Source organism: Bombina bombina, chromosome 3 (assembly GCF_027579735.1).
Source record: "Bombina bombina isolate aBomBom1 chromosome 3, aBomBom1.pri, whole genome shotgun sequence".
In the NCBI taxonomy this organism is placed as follows: Eukaryota; Metazoa; Chordata; class Amphibia; order Anura; family Bombinatoridae; genus Bombina; species Bombina bombina.
Genome location: NC_069501.1, coordinates 108,702,231 through 108,722,141, shown reverse-complemented (window position 1 = coordinate 108,722,141; position 19,911 = coordinate 108,702,231). Strand labels below are relative to the sequence as shown.

Sequence of the window (19,911 nt, the reverse complement as noted above, 5' to 3'; positions counted from 1 at the left end):
GCACGAATGCGCGCGCGTGCACAGGGAGGGAGCGGGTGGGAACCGCTACACTACAGAAAAAGTTGGTGTACAAATTTAAAAAAAAAAAGGAATAAAAAAAAAAAAAAAAAAAAGAAGATCAGGCAGATGGTGGGGGTTGGTCTGTGGTGGGGAAGCTACACTACAGAAAAAGAAAAAAAAACTACTTTTTTTTTGCAAACTGGGTACTGGCAGACAGCTGCCAGTACCCAAGATGGCCCCCAATATGGCAGATGGGGAGGGTTAGAGAGCTGTTTTGGGGGGAGATCAGGGAGTTTGGGGGCTAAGGGGGGATGCTACACCACAGCATATGTAAATATGCTAAAAACCTTTTATTTTAGTACTGGCAGACTTTCTGCCAGTACTTAAGATGGCAGGGACAATTGTGGGGTGGGGGAGGGAAGGGAGCTGTTTGGGAAGGATCAGGGGGTCTGATGTGTCAGGTGGGAGGCTGATCTCTACACTAAAGCTAAAATTAACCCTGCAAGCTCCCTACAAACTACCTAATTAACCCCTTCACTGCTAGCCATAATACACGCCAAAGTCATATATGTCTGCTTTTTCTGAACAAAGGGGATCCCAGAGAAGCATTTACAACCATTTGTGCCATAATTGCACAAGCTGTTTGTAAATAATTTCAGTAAGAAACCTAAAATTGCGAAAAAATTTGTTTTTTTTTAAATTTGATCGCATTTGGCGGTGAAATGGTGGCATGAAATATACCAAAATGGGCCTAGATCAATACTTTGGGATGTCTTCTAAAAAAAAAAAATATACATGTCAAGGGATATTCAGGTATTCCTGACAGATATCAGGGTTCCAATGTAACTAGCGCTCATTTTGAAAAAAGTGGTTTTGAAATAGCAAAGTGCTACTTGTATTTATTGCCCTATAACTTGCAAAAAAAGCAAAGAACATGTTATCATTGGGTATTTCTAAACTCAGGACAAAATTTAGAAACTATTTAGCATGGTTGTTTTTTGGGTGGTTGTAGATGTGTAACAGATTTTGGGGGTCAAAGTTAGAAAAAGTGTGTTTTTTTTCCATTTTTCCTCATATTTTATAATATTTTTAATAATAATTTATAAGCTATGATGAAAATAATGGTATCTTTAGAAAGTTCATTTAGTGGCGAGAAACACGGTTATATAATATGTGTGGGTACAGTAAATGAGTAAGAGGTAAATTACAGCTAAACACAAACACCGCAGAAATTGTAAAAATAGCCCTGGGTCCTTAAGGGAAAGAAATTGAAAAATGGCCTTCGTCCTTAAGGGGTTAAAATTTGTGTGTTAGTGTTATCCAGTTACAACCAATTAACCTGAAGTAGAATCCACTTGTTTGGTAAACTGGCTCATGTGAGTTAAAAAAATATATTTTTAGTGATGTATTAAATAGCTTGAAAAAGACCATCTACTCATTAGTTTAAAGCAATAGGGCAGCAGAGGAGACAAAAATATATTGAAAATAGTGATGTCGCGAACATAAAAATTTGGGTTCGCAAACGCGAACTTCCGCAAAAGTTTGCGAACCTGGCGAACCGCCATAGACTTCAATAGGCAGGCAAATTTTAAAACCCACAGGGACTCTTTCTGGCCACAATAGTGATGGAAAAGTTGTTTCAAGGGGACTAACAAACACCTGGACTGTGGCCTGCCGGAGGGGGATCCATGGCAAAACTCCCATGGAAAATTACATAGTTGATGCAGAGTCTGGTTTTTAAGCCCATAAAGGGCATAAATCACCTAACATTCCTAAATTGTTTGGAATAACGTGCTTTAAACATCAGGTATGATGTTGTATCGATCAGGTAGTGTAAGGGTTACACCCGCTTCACAGTGACAGACCAAACTCCCACAGCGGGTACAACATCATCATCATCACACCGTACGTCCATGTGTGTAATGCTGCCTGACTGAGACATATCCCTGTTATCTACATCCTCTGGCAATAATGTTGCGCATCACTCATTTCTTCCAACTGATGTGTAAATCACTCCTCTGACAGATCAAGTGAAGCGGCTGTGGTGCTAGTGCTGGTGGTGGCGGCAGGCGGGGGCGAGTGGTAACTTGAGAGGTGCCCGAAGCTAAGCTGGAGGAGGATGGTGCGTCAAGGTTCCGAGCGGAAGCTGTAGAAGATTGGGTGTCCTGTGTTAGCCAACTATATCCTCAGAACTTTTCGAGTTCAGGGTACGTGGCCTCTGAACACTGGGCATTATTCTAGGGCCAAAGGGAATCACAGCACCACGACCACGACCGCCCCTGCGGGGTGGCCTGCCTCTGCCTGTCATTTTTTTTTTTTTTCGATTAGTGGTACTATGCGTGCAAGCTACTGTGACAACAGATATGAGTGGCACTGTGCACTGGCAGAAGTTGGCAGAGTAGACGCTGTAGGCCTGACACACATGCTTGCAGACAACTAACTGCTATTCAATCTATTACAGTCAAAATTGTATTTTTTTTTAATGTACACTACTGTTACACCAGATATGAGTTGCACTGGCGTGACACTGTGCCCTGGCAGGCCCTGAAACGCACACGTGTGAAGGAAACTGACTGCTATTGTTTCACAGTCAAATTTCTAGTTTTTTTTTTAACCCCTTAAGGACCAAGGCCATTTTTCAATTTCTTTCCCTTAAGGACCAGGGCTATTTTTACATTTCTGCGTTGTTTGTGTTTAGCTGTAATTTTCCTCTTACTCATTTACTGTACCCACACATATTATATACAGTTTTTCTCGCCACTAAATGGACTTTCTAAAGATACCATTATTTTCATCATATCTTATAATTTATTATTAAAAATATTATAAAATATGAGGAAAAAATGGAAAAAAACACATATGCTGTGGTGTAGCAAAAACAGCTCTCTAACCCTCCCCATCTGCCTTATTGGTGGCCATCTTGGGTACTGGCAGCTGTCTGCCAGTACCCAGTTTGCAAAAAAAAGTAGTTTTTTCTGTTTTTATTTTTTTTTCTGTAGTGTAGCTTCCCCCACAGACCAACCCCCACCACCTGCCTGATCTTTTTTTTTTTTAATTTTTATTCTTTTTTTTAAAAAACAACTTTTTCTGTAGTGTAGCGGTTCCCACCCACTCCCTCCCCGTGCACGTGCCCGCCCTCCCGTGCATGTGCGCGCGTCCGTGCGCTCCCCCGGACATCCCCAGCCCACGATCCGCCCCCCTCACTGACTGCTATTATTTCACAGTCAAATATCTAGGTTTTTTTTTTTTTAACCCCTTAAGGACCAAGGCCATTTTTTTCAATTTCTTTCCCTTAAGGACCAGGGCTATTTTTACATTTTCTGCTGTGTTTTGTGTTTAGCTGTAATTTTTCCTCTTACTCATTTACTGTAACCCACACATATTATATACCGTTTTTTCTCGCCACTAAATGGACTTTCTAAAGATACCATTATTTTTATCATATCTTATAATTTATTATTAAAAATGAGGAAAAAAATGGAAAAAAAAACCACACTTTTTCTGACTTTGACCCCCAAAATCTGTTTACACATCTACAACCACCAAAAAACAAACCATGCTAAATAGTTTCTAAATTTTGTCCTGAGTTTAGAAATACCCAATGTTAACATGTTCTTTGCTTTTTTGCAAGTTATAGGGAAATATATACAAGAAGCACTTTGCTATTTCAAAACCACTTTTTTTCAAAATGAGCACTAGTTACATTGGAACCCTGATATCTGTCAGGAATACCTGAATATCCCTTGACATGTATAAAAATGTTTTTTAGAAGACATCCCAAAGTATTGATCTAGGCCCATTTTGGTATATTTCATGCCACCATTTCACCGCCAAATGCGATCAAATAAAAAAAAATTGTTCACTTTTTCACAAACTTTAGGTTTCTCACAGAAATTATTTACAAACAACTTATGCAATTATGGCATAAATGGTTGTAAATGCTTCTCTGGGATCCCCTTTGTTCAGAAATAGCAGAATTATATGGCTTTGGCGTTGCTTTTTGGTAATTAGAAGGCTGCTAAATGCCACTGCGCACCACACGTGTTTTATGCCCAGCAGTGAAGGGGTTAATTAGGGAGCATGTAGGGAGCTTGTAGAGTTAATTTTAGCTTAAGTGTAGTGTAGTAGACAACCTAAAGTATTGATCTAGGCCCATTTTGGTATATTTCATGCCACCATTTCACTGCCAAATGCGATCAAATTAAAAAAAAACTTAACATTTTTCACAATTTTAGGTTTCTCACTGAAATCATTTACAAACAGCTTGTGCAATTATGGCACACATGGTTGTAAATGTTTCTCTGGGATCCCCTTTGTTCAGAAATAGCAGACATATATGACTTTGGCGTTGCTTTCTGGTAATTAGAAGGCCGCTAAATGCTGCTGCGCATCACACGTGTATTATGGCTAGCAGTGAAGGGGTTAATTAGGTAGTTTGTAGGGAGCTTGCAGGGTTAATTTTAGCTTTAGTGTAGAGATCAGCCTCCGACCTGACACATCACACCCCCTGATCCCTCCCAAACAGCTCCCTTCCATCCCCCACTCCACAATTGTCCCTGCCATCTTAAGTACTGGCATAAAGTCTGCCAGTACTAAAATAAAAGGTTTTTAAACTTTTTTTAGAGCATATTTACATATGCTGTAGTGTAGCATCCCCCCTTAGCCCCCAACCTCCCTGATCCCCCCCCCCCCCCAACAGCTCTCTAACCCTCCCCATCTGCCTTATTGGCGGCCATCTTGGGTACTGGCAGCTGTCTGCTATTATTTCACAGTCAAAAAAGTCTTGTTTTTTTTAAATGTACACTACTGTTACACCAGATATGAGTGGTGGCACTGGGCAAGTGGGCACAGTATACGCTGTGAGCCTGACACACACACTGACAGGCAGGCAGACAACTGCAATTAGATTACACAGGGAAAAAAAAAAAAAAGCAGACTGATGTTCTAGCCCTAAATAGGGCTTTTTGGGGTGCTGTCCTTACAGCAGAGACACTGTAGTGGACACTGTAGTGGATTATCCAGAGTTGGGAAGAAATATATCGCTCCAAGCCCAAAAATATATAAAAAGTTCAGTTTTATTTCAAACACTTTAAAATCATACAAAAATTGTGTAAAAAGTGGACAGCACAATTGTGCAAAAACAAGATAGAGAACAGGTGCAAAAAACAGCAAACGTTTCGTGCTCCACGCACTTGGTCACTGCTAATTGATGCACCTGTTCTGTTCTCCTTTTATTGCCAAGATTCTTAAAGTAACATCACAAATTTTATCAACTTGTATTTTGCCATTTTGTAAGGGAGCCTATGACAAGAAACCTTTTTTTTATCCCAAATGTATAAAGAGACATATTGAGAATAAACATATTTGTTTGTACATAATATTATATTACTATTTCTTAAGGAAAATATCTCATGGACAGTGAAAATAATTTCATTTTACAGAAAAAATATATATGTTGCACAGATGAGCCTATGACAAAAAACATGTCTAAAATAAAGGCCCTTTCTCCTGTTTGAATCTAACTAGTTTTGAAATAACATGATTTTTGTCGGTTTATATTATTTTGTTTGGTAAATGAGCATATGACAAGAAACTCGATTTCTAAAATAATATGTTAAGAAAATATATGATTAATCTGTGCATGATTATAAGAGAATATTTCTTAAAGAAAATATAACAGGGACCATAGTAATTTATTAATTTTGAAAAGAAAATATATTTGCTGCACAAATGAGCCTACGACAAGCAACATACCTGTAATTTAGAACTTTGTTACTGCTTAACCATAAAATAGTTTGAATAATGTCAAAATACTTATTATTATAGTGAATAAGTCTAAATCCCTTCTCATGTTAAGGCCCTCGGATAGGTGGTCTGTAGACTAAACATCCACATAACTTCCCTCTTATCAAGGGTTGTCTCTCTATCACCCCCCTCCTCTTCAATGTGGAACAAAGTATATTCCCTGTAAGGTAAGAGTAGATGTGTCTGCATTGTGTAATTCCTTTAAAATGTCTTGATACTGGTGTATCTGAAATGCTCATCCTCTATGGAGCGCAAATGCTCCCTGAAAACCTCTCTTTTAGCGGTCTTTTGGTTTTCCCTGTGTATTGTTTATGACAAAATTTTACATGTGAGAAGATAGACTACATGAGTAGTTGAGCAGTTGATATAATGGTGTATTTTATAAACTTTATTGGTAGTAGTAGAATTAAATTCCTCCCCTTCTTTAACAAAGTCACAGGGTAGTACATATTGGGCGCCTTACACTTATAGAAACCCTTTCTCCGCTTCAACCTGCATGTTGTTTTGTTAGTTTTTACATCTGAGGGGAGAAAGGAAATTTGCAATTGTTTTGCCCTCTTTTAGAGGACAAAATCACAACCTTCTTTAAGAATCTCTTTTAAGGATAAGGGTCCGAGTACAGAATGGGTATGGAATCCCTAATAATATTGCACACCTTATTGTACTCCAAACTGTATGTTGTGATAAATTTAATCTTTCTATTGTCTGATATTTTTTTCTGCTTATTTTTATATTTAAGCAAATCTTGTCTTGGTGTTAAAATCTAAACTTAATTCTGGCCTCTTTCAAAATCTTCTCACTGTAGCCTCTATCCATAAATCTCTTTGTAGCTTCTTGTGATTTGGCCTGATATTCTGCCTCATTAGTGCAATTTAAATATCTACAAAAATCTTCTGCCTCTTGCTGATCGCCCTCAAACACAAACAACAGATCATCAATATATCTGTAAAACTGAATTACTTTATCCCTGAAAGGATTTTTATCTCCAAAGACGTGGGACAGCTCCCACCAACCCATAAAAAGGTTGGCATATGAGGGGGCAAATGTCGCCCCCATAGCTGTCCCACGTCTCTGGAGATAAAAGCGTCTTTGGAGATAAAAATCCTTTCAGGGATAAAGTAATTCAGTTTTACAGATATATTTATGATCTGTTGTTTGTGTTTGAGGGCGATCAGCAAGAGGCAGAAGATTTTTTGGTAGATATTTGAATGGACAATATTGTGACCTTAAAAATTTACTAGCGAGCAGAGTGAAATAGATAATAAACTTTCTTGACATTACATTAGCGAGCACAATTCAACATACTGTTGAGACTACTATATATAGAAAGTCAACAGCTGGAACACTATCCTCAAGGTACAACTCATGCCATCCAAGACATGTTGTCAAGGGGCATCCCCAAAGGGGAATATACTAGAATTAAAAGAAATTGCACTTAATGAGGCAGAATATCAGCCAAATTCACAAGAAGCTACAAAGAGATTTATGGATAGAGGCTACAGTGAGAAGATTTTGAAAGAGGCAAAATTAAGTGTAGATTTAACACCAAGACAAGATTGCTTAAATATAAAAATAAGCAGAAAAAAATATCAGACAATAGGATAAGATTAAAATTTATCACAACATACAGTTTGGAGTACAATAATGGTGTGCAATATTTATTAGGGATTCCATACCCATTCTGTACTCGGACCCTATCCTAAAAGAGATTCTTAAAGAAGGTTGTGATTTTGTCTCTAAAAGAGGCAAAACTATTGCAAATTTCCTTTCTCCCTCAGATGTAAAAAACTAACAAAACAACATGCTGGTTGAAGCGGAGAAAGGGGTTTCTATAAGTGTAGGCGCCCAATATGTACTACCTGGTGACATTGTTAAAGAAGGGGAGGAGATTTAATTCTACTACTACCAATAAAGTTTATAAAATACACCATTATGTCAACTGCTCAACTACTCATGGTAGTCTATCTTCTCACATGTAAAATTTGTCATAAACAATACACAGGGAAAACCAAAAGGACCGCTAAAAAGAGGTTTCTGGAGCATTTGCGCTCCATAGAGGATGAGCATTCAGATACACCAGTATCAAGACATTTTAAGGAATTACACAATGCAGACACATCTGCTCTTACCTTACAGGGAATATACTTTGTTCCACATTGGAGAAGAGGGGGTGATAGAGAGACAACCCTTGATAAGAGGGAAGTTATGTGGATGTTTAGTCTACAGACCACCTATCCCGAGGGCCTTAACATGAGAAGGGATTTAGACTTATTCACTTAATAATAAGTATTTTGACATTATTCAAACTATTTTATGGTTAAGCAGTAACAAAGTTCTAAATTACAGGTATGTTGCTTGTCGTAGGCTCATTTGTGCAGCAAATATATTTTCTTTTCAAAATTAATAAATTACTATGGTCCCTGAGATATTTTCTTTAAGAAATATTCTCTTATAATCATGCACAGATTATCATATATTTTCTTAACATATTATTTTAGAAATCGAGTTTCTTGTCATATGCTCATTTCCTAAACAAAACAATATAAACCGACAAAAATCATGATGTTATTTCAGAACTAGTTAGATTTAAACAGGAGAAAGGGCCTTTATTTTAGACATGTTTTTTGTCATAGGCTCATCTGTGCAACATATATATTTTTTCTGTAAAATGAAATTATTTTCACTGTCCATGAGATATTTTCCTTAAGAAATAGTAATATAATATTATGTACAAACAAATATGTTTATTCTCAATATGTCTCTTTATACATTTGGGATAAAATTTCTTGTCATAGGCTCACTTACAAAATAGCAAAATACAAGTTGATAAAATCTGTGATGTTACTTTAAGAATCTTGGCAATAAAAGGAGAACAGAACAGGTGCATCAATTAGCAGTGACCAAGTGCGTGGAGCACGAAACGTTTGCCGTTTTTTGCACCTGTTCTCTATCTTGTTTTTGCACAATTGTGCTGTCCACTTTTTACACAATTTTTGTATGATTTTAAAGTGTTTGAAATAAAACTGAACTTTTTATATATTTTTGGGCTTGGAGCAATATATATCTTCCCAACTCTGGATAATCTGTGGATTTTTGGTGCGTGTGCAGACGCACTGGGAACAATTGTTGCCGCCTAAGAATAATACTAATAGAATACAATACCCATACCCTCACTCCACCAGTGCCTATCACAATATTGGATTATTTCATCACATACCCCAGGGGCGCTCCGTTGAGCAGGTTCGTTCTCATCATGGACGACACTGTAGTGGACACTGAATACACTAGCCTAGCTATCGATTTCCCTATTAAATCAGCAGCAGCTACACTGTCCCTCCTCTCACTAAGAATGCAGCTTCCAAATGAATCTAAAATGGATGCTGTCCAGGAGGTGGGAGGGTCTGGGAGGGAGTGTCTGCCGCTGATTGGCTGTAATGTGTCTGCTGACTGTGAGGTACAGGGTCAAAGTTTACTCAATGATGACGAATGGGGGGCGGATCGAACATCGCATATGTTCGCCCGCCGCAGCGAACGCAAACATGCTATGTTCGCCGCAAACTATTCGCCGGTGAACTATTCGTAACATCACTAATTGAAAACAATATATGCTGTTATATCTCAGCCATGTGATTGCATTTAACAGTTGGGTTTACTAAACACAATCGTTTTGAAATAATGAGATCTGCTTTCTCTCCATGCATATTTTAATTATTCAGCATAATGGTTGTATTTAATGTGTATCATTTAATGTGTATAATTCTGTTTTATAAACGGGAAAGTGCTTGTATATTTTTAAGTGAGTATACGTACAGTCTTTCGATACATTGTAGGATCCCATACTGTGATAGTCCTTTAAAGTGAGACTAAGAAGTGTCTTGATACATAATGTGACAATCAGAAATAACAGTCACTGCTATATTACACTAAGGTATCAAGGATAATGTGTTTGTTTTTAAGTTCTAAACCATTCTACTGTGCAAATACAGTCACTGAGATTGTGAAAGTATCAAACCAATGATTTTGTGCTGCCCTCTGGACTGGAGAAAAGACTTCTTTGTTCATATCCTTCCCCTTCAGCAAGACTGTTTTGAAGACAACATCTCTTCCCATTATAAAACTCCGGAGAGCCGAGGAAAGAGTCAATTGACTGACAGTAAGTTGGTGAGTTAGGTGGTGTAATTGTGACCATCACTTTCTGGGTTACTGCCACATTTTCCATATTGTTAAAGAAAATCTTGTTGGGCGTCAATGACTTACACTTGGACATGATGAATTCAGCATCTTCAGGTTTGTTTTCTACCATTGTAATTTTAGTAAGCAAAGACTTCAACACAATGAATAAACCAATAAATCCAAAGACATACAGTCCATCTCCTATTGACACATGATATTTACTGCTGGTCTTGTTTTGGACACTGCTGGAAATAGAGGTTAAGCAGCTTGTTAAAGAGGAATGTACTTGAGTTATGTTGAGTAATTCTTCTTTTTCGGGCTGTACATTTTTCCACTCCTAAAACAATGACAAAAAGGTCAGATAAAATGCTAGATGTAGTTATAAAATGTAAAAATATTCAATTGTACAATTATTTAAAAAAAAACAGTCATCTTTTAAAGTTATTTTATTAGGAGATAAAGAAGATACAATTAAAAAAAAAGTATATACTGTAATCAAGCTATTGTGTTGCTATGAAAGTATTTTAGAAATGTGTCTGTGCATGCTCAAGTTGTCAGAAGCTGTACATATCTGTATGATATGAGGAAACGGCGTATAAGCCGAGAAACGCGTTGCATTTACAGGGGGCTTGACTGTATGCCCCTAGTTCACTCCTTTGTATATGTATTTTAATTTGTTTTTAATAAATAGAACTTTTTAATTTTTAAAAAATACTCTTCTGAGTGATTTTACCTGCCTGCACCTGCTTGGAGTGGAACCTAACACACTGAAGTCTGCCACTTTTGGATATTGCATCCTAAGGAAAAGTCCCTTGGTGGTGAGCTGACACACCTTACCATAATATGCCAGCTTGCTCCTACTAGCACATAAGTGTGCTCATCTAATATTTAATGACTGATATCCTCTGTGGGTGAGCTGTCACACCTGATAAAATCTGCAGCCTGTCCCTACAAGCACATAGGTGTGCTCCAGAGCCTTGTGAGTACCCATTTGGCTTTATGCTTATTTGATGATACTACACATGAGGCGCCCCTTTGTTTTGTCTTTTATATAGCATCTCTGGACCATTGTTGGTGAGGAGGAGGCTGCCATCGTTGGGAAGAAAGATACACTTCTTAATCTGAAATTGAACTTTCCTTTAACATGCCAAATTGCTGGCAATTCTAATTGTATTTACATGCTTATATATCATTGAGGTTATCACTAGCTATTTATTAGCGCTCACCCTTTTGTTGTGTAGTCTGTATGATATATTCATTTTAACATAACCACACATGGGCAGAAGATAGTTGTGACCATGGCTGTATTAGAACACTTTGGGCCACATTTAACAAGGGCTGGACTAACAAGGGCTGGACGAGAAAGAGAGAGAGAGACAGAGAGATTAGTCAATGAGGATCAGACAGCAGGGGGGGGGGCAGGTGGGACCACTGCACTACAGGAAAAAAAAAAAGTTGAGAGCAGCAGAGAGAGAAAGGGAAGGAGGGAGGGAGAGGGTATCCAAGTGGATGGGGATTTTGTTCCCGTGTACACGGGCTTTAGGACTAGTGAAAATATATTTCAAAATATCAAAAATATGTTTGTAATTTACTTTCATATGGTCAATGTATGCCCTTCAACAAAGAATACTAATTGAACAAAGTAAATTTAATAATAGAAGTAAATTGGGAAATTGTTCAAAATGTTGCTTGTTCTATCTGAATCACGAAAGTAACATTTTGAGTTTCATGTCCCTTTAAAGTACTAAAGGGGGACATGGTTATTTGCATGTTTTTTATTTGCATGTTTTTATACTTTTTTCCTGATATACCCAAAACAGTAATATCCAAAAAAAAACACAGTCAGGGATGAAACTGCAGGGGGTGCAGAGGTCGCAACTGCGACTGGGCCCCTGAGAGTGGGGGCCCAGCTTAAAAAAAAAAAATCTTCAATGAAAAACGTTGACCTGCCACTGCCTGCACTGATATCATGTGAGTGTGACATGATGCCTCACTAGTGTCTCTGACTACAGGGGTTAGTGTTTCTGTTTTACCCATTGGTGTTTATGTGTGTGTGTATGTGTGTTTGTGACTGTGTGTGTATTTATGCATGTGTGTGTGTGTATGTTTGTGGAACCAGCAAATTATAGACCTTGTTACTACAGCATGGGGGGCAGGAGTTAAAGAGAGTCACTATACAGTATCACTATATACAGTACGGGGGGCTGGACCATGTCACAGACTACTGTGGTCACTTTATAAAGTACTGGGCGGGTAGGGTCAGGCCAGCCATCTCACTGGCAAATTACAGACTGTGTCACTAACTCACTATATACAGTACTGGTGGGTTAAACTGTGTCACTATATACAGTAATAGGGAGTCAGACCATCTCACAGACTGTGGGCACAGGGTACCTCCTTTTGCAGACATGTAATCTAATTCATTTTTTTTTTCTGTGTTAAATGTAAAAAAAAATATTTTTTTTAAAAAATATGTATCAAATTCACCTTTTTTTTTGGGAGGGGGGCTTATTAGATTCTTGCACCTGGGCCCTGTGGTTTCTATTTACACCTCTGAACACAGTGCAAATACTAGTGTCTCTTTAACAAGACTGATATGAATAACCAGAGTTGCAACCCCCTTAAAGGGACAAGCTAGTTAAAATTAAACATTCATGAATCAGATAGGGCATGCAATTTAAAAAAAAACTTTCCAATTTACTTTTATCATCAAATTTCCTTTGTTCTCTTGGTATTCTTAGTTGAAAGCTAAACCTAGGTAGGTTAATATGCTAATTTATAAGCCCTTGAAAGCCGCCTCTTATCTCAATGCATTTGACAGTTTTTCATAGCTAGAAGTGTGTTAGTTCATGTGTTCCGTATAGATAACATTGTGCTCACTCCCGTGAGGTTATTTATGAGTCAGCACTGATTGGCTAAAATGCAAGTCTGTCAAAAGAACTGAAATAAGGGGACAGTCTGCAGAGGCTTAGATAGAAGGTAATCATACAGGTAAAAAGTATATTAATATAACCAGGTTGGTTATGCAAAACCTTTTTTCTTTTAACAGATTACGCAAGTTACAGATTTACATGTGGCTCTCATATTGAACTGAGGTCTTTGAAACTAAGTGGAAACCCTTAGGGGGATGTAACCCTGACTTCTCATACAGAATTGTGTTACAGAGACTTTCTGCGCTGTCCCTAAAAGAACATGAAACCAAACATTTCTCTTTCTTGATAGAACATACACCTTCAAACAACTATCCAGTTTACTTCTATTATCAATGTTGCTTCATTCACTTGGTATCCTTTATTGAAGGAACAACACTGCACTACTGGGAGCTAGCTGAACCCATCAGGTGAGCCAATGACAAAAGGTATTTTTATAAAAAAAAGCAGTGTCTTCTGTTAAACTACTGCATAGAGAACAAAATCAGCTTGAGAAGACATTATACCAACATAAATATGTCCTGCATATGAAATAGCACTATTGAAACATGTTAAAAATGTATTTTGTGCATTTAAACTGTGTATTTTTATTTTGAAACATGAAGTGCCTGTCTTTATAAAACTGGTCTGAGAGATGGAAGCTCACTGGCTGATGAAGACAACTCCCACAGCTCTATTGGTGGACAGTGATACAGGAACAAGTGTAGGAACAAAAAAATATATATATTTACCATGGTCATTGCAACATACTTAGGTACACATATAAAAGCTATTTAGTTTAATTTCATTAAAGGGACAAAACACCCAAAATTGTTCTTTCATTTTTCAGACAGAGCACCCAATTTTAAACAACTTTCCAATTTACGTCTATTATCTAATTTGTTTCATTCTCTTGGTGTCATTTGTTGAAAATCATATCTCAGGAGCTTGGAACTAGCTGCTGATGTGTGGCTGAACTTGTATGCCCATTTCATTGGCTTACAAATGTGTTCAGCTGGTTGAACACAAGTGCATTGCTGCTTTTTCAATACAAGATACCAAGAGAATGAAGCAAAATTAATAACATAGGTAAATTGGAAAGTTTTTTAAAAATGTATAATCTATCTGAATCATGAAGGAAGAAAATTGGGTTTCATGTCCCTTTACATGTAAATTAATCTAGGCAACCATTTTCTTGTCTCATATGAGGAGGTTTGTGAATGTAACTAAATAATTTGCCAGTAAGCAATGGATACCACTCCCTAATGTTTAAATGGCTGCACGTTGTATGTATGATTATATATATATATATATAATGTCCCTTTAATATGCCTCATTTTTAAAGAAGCAAAATAAATTATATAATTCACTCACTGCATTGAGACACCATTTGTTTTCACACAAAAAAAAACCCCATAACACTAAACATTACAGACATGTTTACCTAGTTTAAAAATGCAGATCAGTCTGCACCACCATATAAACGGTCATTAAATAATTCATTTTGTATTCACTGTAGCTGATGTGTTTTCAGTTTTGGTCATTGATATAAGGAAAAAAAATAGATTTATTTTAACTGAGCAGGTAAATCAGATATTAAGTTAGAAACAATAAGCGATACCCACCTGATCTGGATAAGCTATAACAACAGACGCCATAGTGAAAAAGTATTCTCCTATCACAAAACTTAACAACATTGTTCTTGGAATTCTATGATTTGACCTCACAAGGTAGTTCATGTCAGAGCAAATCTGTGTAATTATTAAATGTTAATTTTCAGTCCAGTACCGTGGTCATTCTATTAACTGAATCAAATTGTTTGTTCCACTCTTGTGTTGTTCATAGATTCACCAGTAGGAAAGGATTGTGGGCACAGCCCTTAACGGTTAGAGGAAAGTCTGGAAGCGGATAACACTTTTGGAAACCTGGCATTGTTAAAGTAAGTTGATTATATAGTGGCCTATTTTAGTTTGTCTTTTTTATGTTCAGTGACTTTAAATTGTGTGCAAAATTATTTTAATTGCTGAGTTTGTTTTAAAGTAGTAACACAACGATCAGCAATTATGCTGTATTGATTGTAAAACTAAGAATGTTTAAAGGGACAGATAGATAACACCTTTACGGCCTATTCCCCAGCTTTGCACAACCAACATTGTTATATTAGTACACTTTATAACCTTTAAACCTCTAAATTTCTGCCTGTTTCTAAGCCACTACAGACAGCCTCTTATCACATGCTTTTTTATTAGCTTTTCACAAGAAGACACTGCTAATTCATGTGGGCCATATAGAGAACATTGTGCTCACTCCTGTAAAGTTGTGCATGACACTGCACTAATTGGCTAAAATGCAAGTCAATAGATAATAAATAAAAAGTCATGTGATCAGGGGTCTGTCAGAAGAGGCTTAGATACAAGGTAATCACAGAGGTAAAAAGTATATTAAACAATAACAATTTGGAAGTAGACTGTCCCTTTAATGACACTTAAAAAGTGCAATTTGAAAAAATAAATCTTAAAAAAAATACAAATAATTGAAATTTAAATAAGGAAAAAAAGCAGTAAAAAGTTTGAAATATGTACACACTAATTCTAATAGATTTAATTTTCTTTCAAAATGATTGATAGTTATAGATTAACTGAGTTACTATGAATGCATGCAGTATAAACTATAATTACTTGAATCACATGAACAAGTCAATTAGGGAAAAATAATACTGATTAATTAGTAACCCTTCACCTCTATGGAAATATGCTCTGTGTAATCTTGTAGCAGCAACATAGTGATTCCTATATACAACTGATATGGACATTAGATACATTTTTTACCATAGAATATAAATGTATTGAGATCTAGATGTAGATGCTACCCTGCAGCAAATTAAAGGGAAAGGAAAAGGAAAGTCTAAATTAAACATGATTTAGAACATATAATATTAAGACACCTTTAAATTGATTTGTATTATCAAATCTAATTTGCTCTCTTTGTATCCTTTGTTAAAAGGCATATGTACATATCATCAGCAGCAGCAATACACTACTGGGAGCTAGCTTGTGATTGGTGTCTACAAACATTTGTCTCTTGTCATTGGCTTGCCAGATGTGTTCAGCTAGCTCCCAGTAGTGCATTGCTGCAATGTCACTTACTTTAGCTATGTGTTTAACCCTTTTTCTGGGGTTAAAATTAAAGTTATATGCAACCAGCAGTGCAATAATAAAATGCACTAACAGTCATCTCAGACATTGTATAATTGAGTAAAACAAAGCACACACAATACCTAGTAAATAAATAGAAAGAAGTGTAACATAATATGCTCAAATGCCGCAAAGATAAAAAAAAATAAGGCTATAATAATGCTTTTTTTAGCAACCATTTTAAACACAGGCTCATAGATGCTAAGTTTAATATTTACTGTACACATCAGGTTAAAGAGGCAGTCACTCCAGAATTGTTATTAGTTAAAAAGATAGATAATCCCTTTATTACCCATTCCCAAATTTTGCATAACCAACACGGTTATATTAATACACTTTTTTACCTCTGTGATTACCTTGTATCTAAGCCTCTGTAAACTGCCTCCTTATCTCAGTTCTTTTGACAGACTTGCATTTAGCCAATCAGTGCTGACTCATAAATAACTCCATGGGAGTGAGAACAATGTTATCTATATGACACACATGAACTTGCACTTTCTAGCTGTGAAAAACTGTCAAAATGTACTAAGATAAGAGGCGGCCTTCAAGGGCTTAGAAATTAGCATATGAGCCTCCAAAGGTTTAGCTTTAAGCAAATAATACCAAGAGTACACAAAAAATGTGATGATAAAAGAAAATTGGAAAAATGTTTTAAATTGTGTGCCCTATCCAAATCATGAAGGTTTAATTTTGACTAGACTGTCCCTTTAAGCACAGCTGATGAATAAGTCTCAGATAATTGTATGATGAATTTCTTGGCCATTTATTCAAGGAACATAAAAGGTCAAATTAACCCTTCATGATTCAGACACAGCATGTAAAAACTAACATTTCAATTTACTTCTATCAAAAGAATCTTTCTTTTTTGTATTCTTTGTTAAAATGTATCTCCTTGCCGTTAGGAATATGCACGTGTGTGTCATGAGCACTATATGTATAACATTGTTACAAACATTGTTTAGAACAAATACTGCTCCTAAGTCTACCTCAGTATGCTCTCGCTGAAAGGAGCAACATTTCAACAAAGGGAAAAAGGCAAAGAAGTGAATTTAAAAAAAGAGAAGTAAACTGTATTCTATCTATCTCATGTAGTTTACTGTTGTCTTCCATACCGCTTTCACTATTACAATGATGACTTATCCACTGTCATGAAGTTTATGTTGGTATAAAAATACCAAACATCACGGATCAAAATCAAGGTGAAATAAATGTGATGACTCAAAGAGAATCATAAATGCAACACACAAAAATATTAAATAAAAAGTTCATGTAAGGATATACGTGTTCTTGCTGGGACTCTTCTGATTCTTTGTATCCTTAAAGTTTCTCAAAAAAAAGGAGAGAGAATTAGCAACATAGTGTGATTCTGTAACAATATCCAGGATATGTATCAAACTTTTGGCCAAATGCCTACTCACATGAATTAGAGCTTATGACCAAGCTCAGGGAAATGCGCATGCCCACTTTGTACTGGTGGGTAAACAGTACTCTCACGGCAATGTAGTGTAGTATAAGAAATGTATTAAAATACAGTAAAAGTGTCACAAATGCTGAACACAACACCTTGCACAGAGGTTAATAGAGCAGTAAATACTGTTTATATAAAATAATAGTAAAGATAGAAAAATACCAGGGTATATGAAAAAACCCTAGAACAGCAAGGGATTAATACACGGCACACAAAAAGACTTTAAAAAATTTATAATTAATTCCCAAGAATACAATTAAGTATATAAAAGTATTTTATCTGTCAGTGTCAGTCACCACTATAGACAGCAAATTCTAAAATAAAACATTTCAAGTACAAAGAGACTTTCCCTATTCTATCAATCAAAAGTAGACATCATAAATAGTAAGGGGTTAACAAGAAAAATTGCTGATTACAACAATATATATGATGAATCCCCTGTTGGGACATATGTTATATAGGCAATATACATGCATAAACAGGTAGCTGCAGTCCAAACAAAAGTGAACTAGATGATATATAAAAAAGAGCTTTATGGGGGGGCGGAGCGTGCGGGCGTGCTGAATGGCCGCACTTTGTTAGAGCTCCTGAAACGGCGGCGGTGGAGCTTCCTCACAGATGAATATATACAGCCAGGAGTGATCTGATTTCTACCGTGGCATGAGGGTAAAGCACACGGGGACCTCCGGACTGATTTTCTGAGCCGTGATTACGGCGGAACAGCTGTTTGGGCTCCCGACCCGTAAAGGAGGCCGCATCTGAAGCCTGCTCATGCGTTCTGGTGACGAACGCTGGAAAAAGCCTTTCCTCAGAGAACTGCAGGACTATCATAGTAACAGGGTAAGCAGTGCCACGTTGGGATAATGGAGAGCAAAAACGAGTGATTAACAGCATAATGCTAAATACCAAAATGCTCTAAAAGCTCTTGAAGGCCCAAAAAAACGCCCCCAGCTTCTTACACAGAGATAATTTAATGCAATCCAGGGGCAAGAGGTGTTGTATACACAAACTACTGTACAGCCTATGTTTTGACTTAATGTCATAAAGAAAGATATACCTTAATCCCAGTGACATCTCAGTGATAGACTTGCAACATTATACACCAGGAAAGTTCAATTTCATTGTAAAAGAGCAAAAGCCTGTACCTGTTTTGTCAGCATGGCGGTACGCAGAAACACCAAGAATGATAAGACACTAAAGACAACTTTGGTTTCTGGAACAGTGAATACCTTCTTTAAAAGCTCAGATCACAAAAAGAAAAAACCTGAGATATCTCAAGCTTGCAGTGAGGAAGAGGATTTATCTGATAATCCGGACACAGTTCAATCAGCAGCATCCCCCCCTCACACTCAGCACCATAGTGAAGATGGCCCAGTCACACTAAAAGTTATGGAGGCCCTCATTAACCAGGTCAAATCCTGTATTAAATCAGAATGTGCTGCCCTCAAGAAAGATATAAACGATCTAGGGTGTAGAGTCGAATCCCTTGAGGATCACACTGAAGAGATCACTAGAGATGTCTCTGAAATGTCACGCACTATAGACAGTCAACAGCAGCAGATTTCGGACCTAGAGAATAAAATAGACGATATTGAAAATAGAACAAGGAGAAATAATCTTCGGATCCGAGGAATCCCTGAATCCGTGAAAAATGAAGATATATCTGAACACCTACAAAATCTTCTACAGTCCCTAGCCATCTCTAACCAGAGAGTGATTGATGTTATACCTATCGAGAGAGCACACAGGTCTCTTAGGCCTAAACCGAATGATAATCAGCCCCCAAGGGATATAATAGTGTGCTTCTCGAGCTACAGGGATAGAGAAAAGATATTTCAAATGGCAAGATCACAACCTACATTTTCCTTTCAAGGTGCGAAAATTCAAATTTTTCAAGATTTATCGACCAGAACGCTGTTATTGAGAAAAGAATTTGCACTCTTCACTGACCATCTGCGCTCCCTAAAAATTCCTTATAGGTGGGGATTCCCAGTATCACTACAAATCATCAAAAATGGCAAAAGATTTGAATGCAGCTCTACAGAGGATATTAATGATTTCTGCCAACTTTTGGATATTCCGGCTCCTGAGGCCGCAGCCCCTGGACCCTCCAAAGCTTCAACTCCTTTACCAAGGCCACAGCGGAGACTTTGGTCTGAAATCATTGGTAAACAACAGCGTAAGAAGATTTGCACAGCTATTGCAGCTCAGATGGACTCTGCTTTGGCTGTCACTACATGACCCGATACCCAAGAGTTTGTGAGTATATGGCTGTACACACACCCTACAGGGTGATACCTTGTTCTATTTCACTTTGACTTTTAACGAAACTGACTATGCATAATCTCGCACCACAGATCCT

General features: G+C 37.1%; 1 protein-coding gene across 4 annotated transcripts in view; it reads left to right on the top strand.

Moving 5' to 3' along the window:
• Positions 1 to 19,911, top strand: part of LOC128652943 (zinc finger MYM-type protein 1-like) — a 120,145-nt gene that overhangs the window by 46,226 nt on the left and 54,008 nt on the right. For 2 of the 4 annotated variants that reach the window (XR_008401320.1, XR_008401321.1), the window contains exon 1: positions 13,727 to 14,826. The gene's annotated coding sequence lies outside the window, so the exon portion shown is untranslated. Of the gene's footprint in view, positions 1 to 12,205; positions 13,319 to 13,513; positions 14,827 to 19,911 lie in introns of those variants that run through there. The other 2 variants (XR_008401322.1, XR_008401319.1) reach the window with 2 other exon arrangements.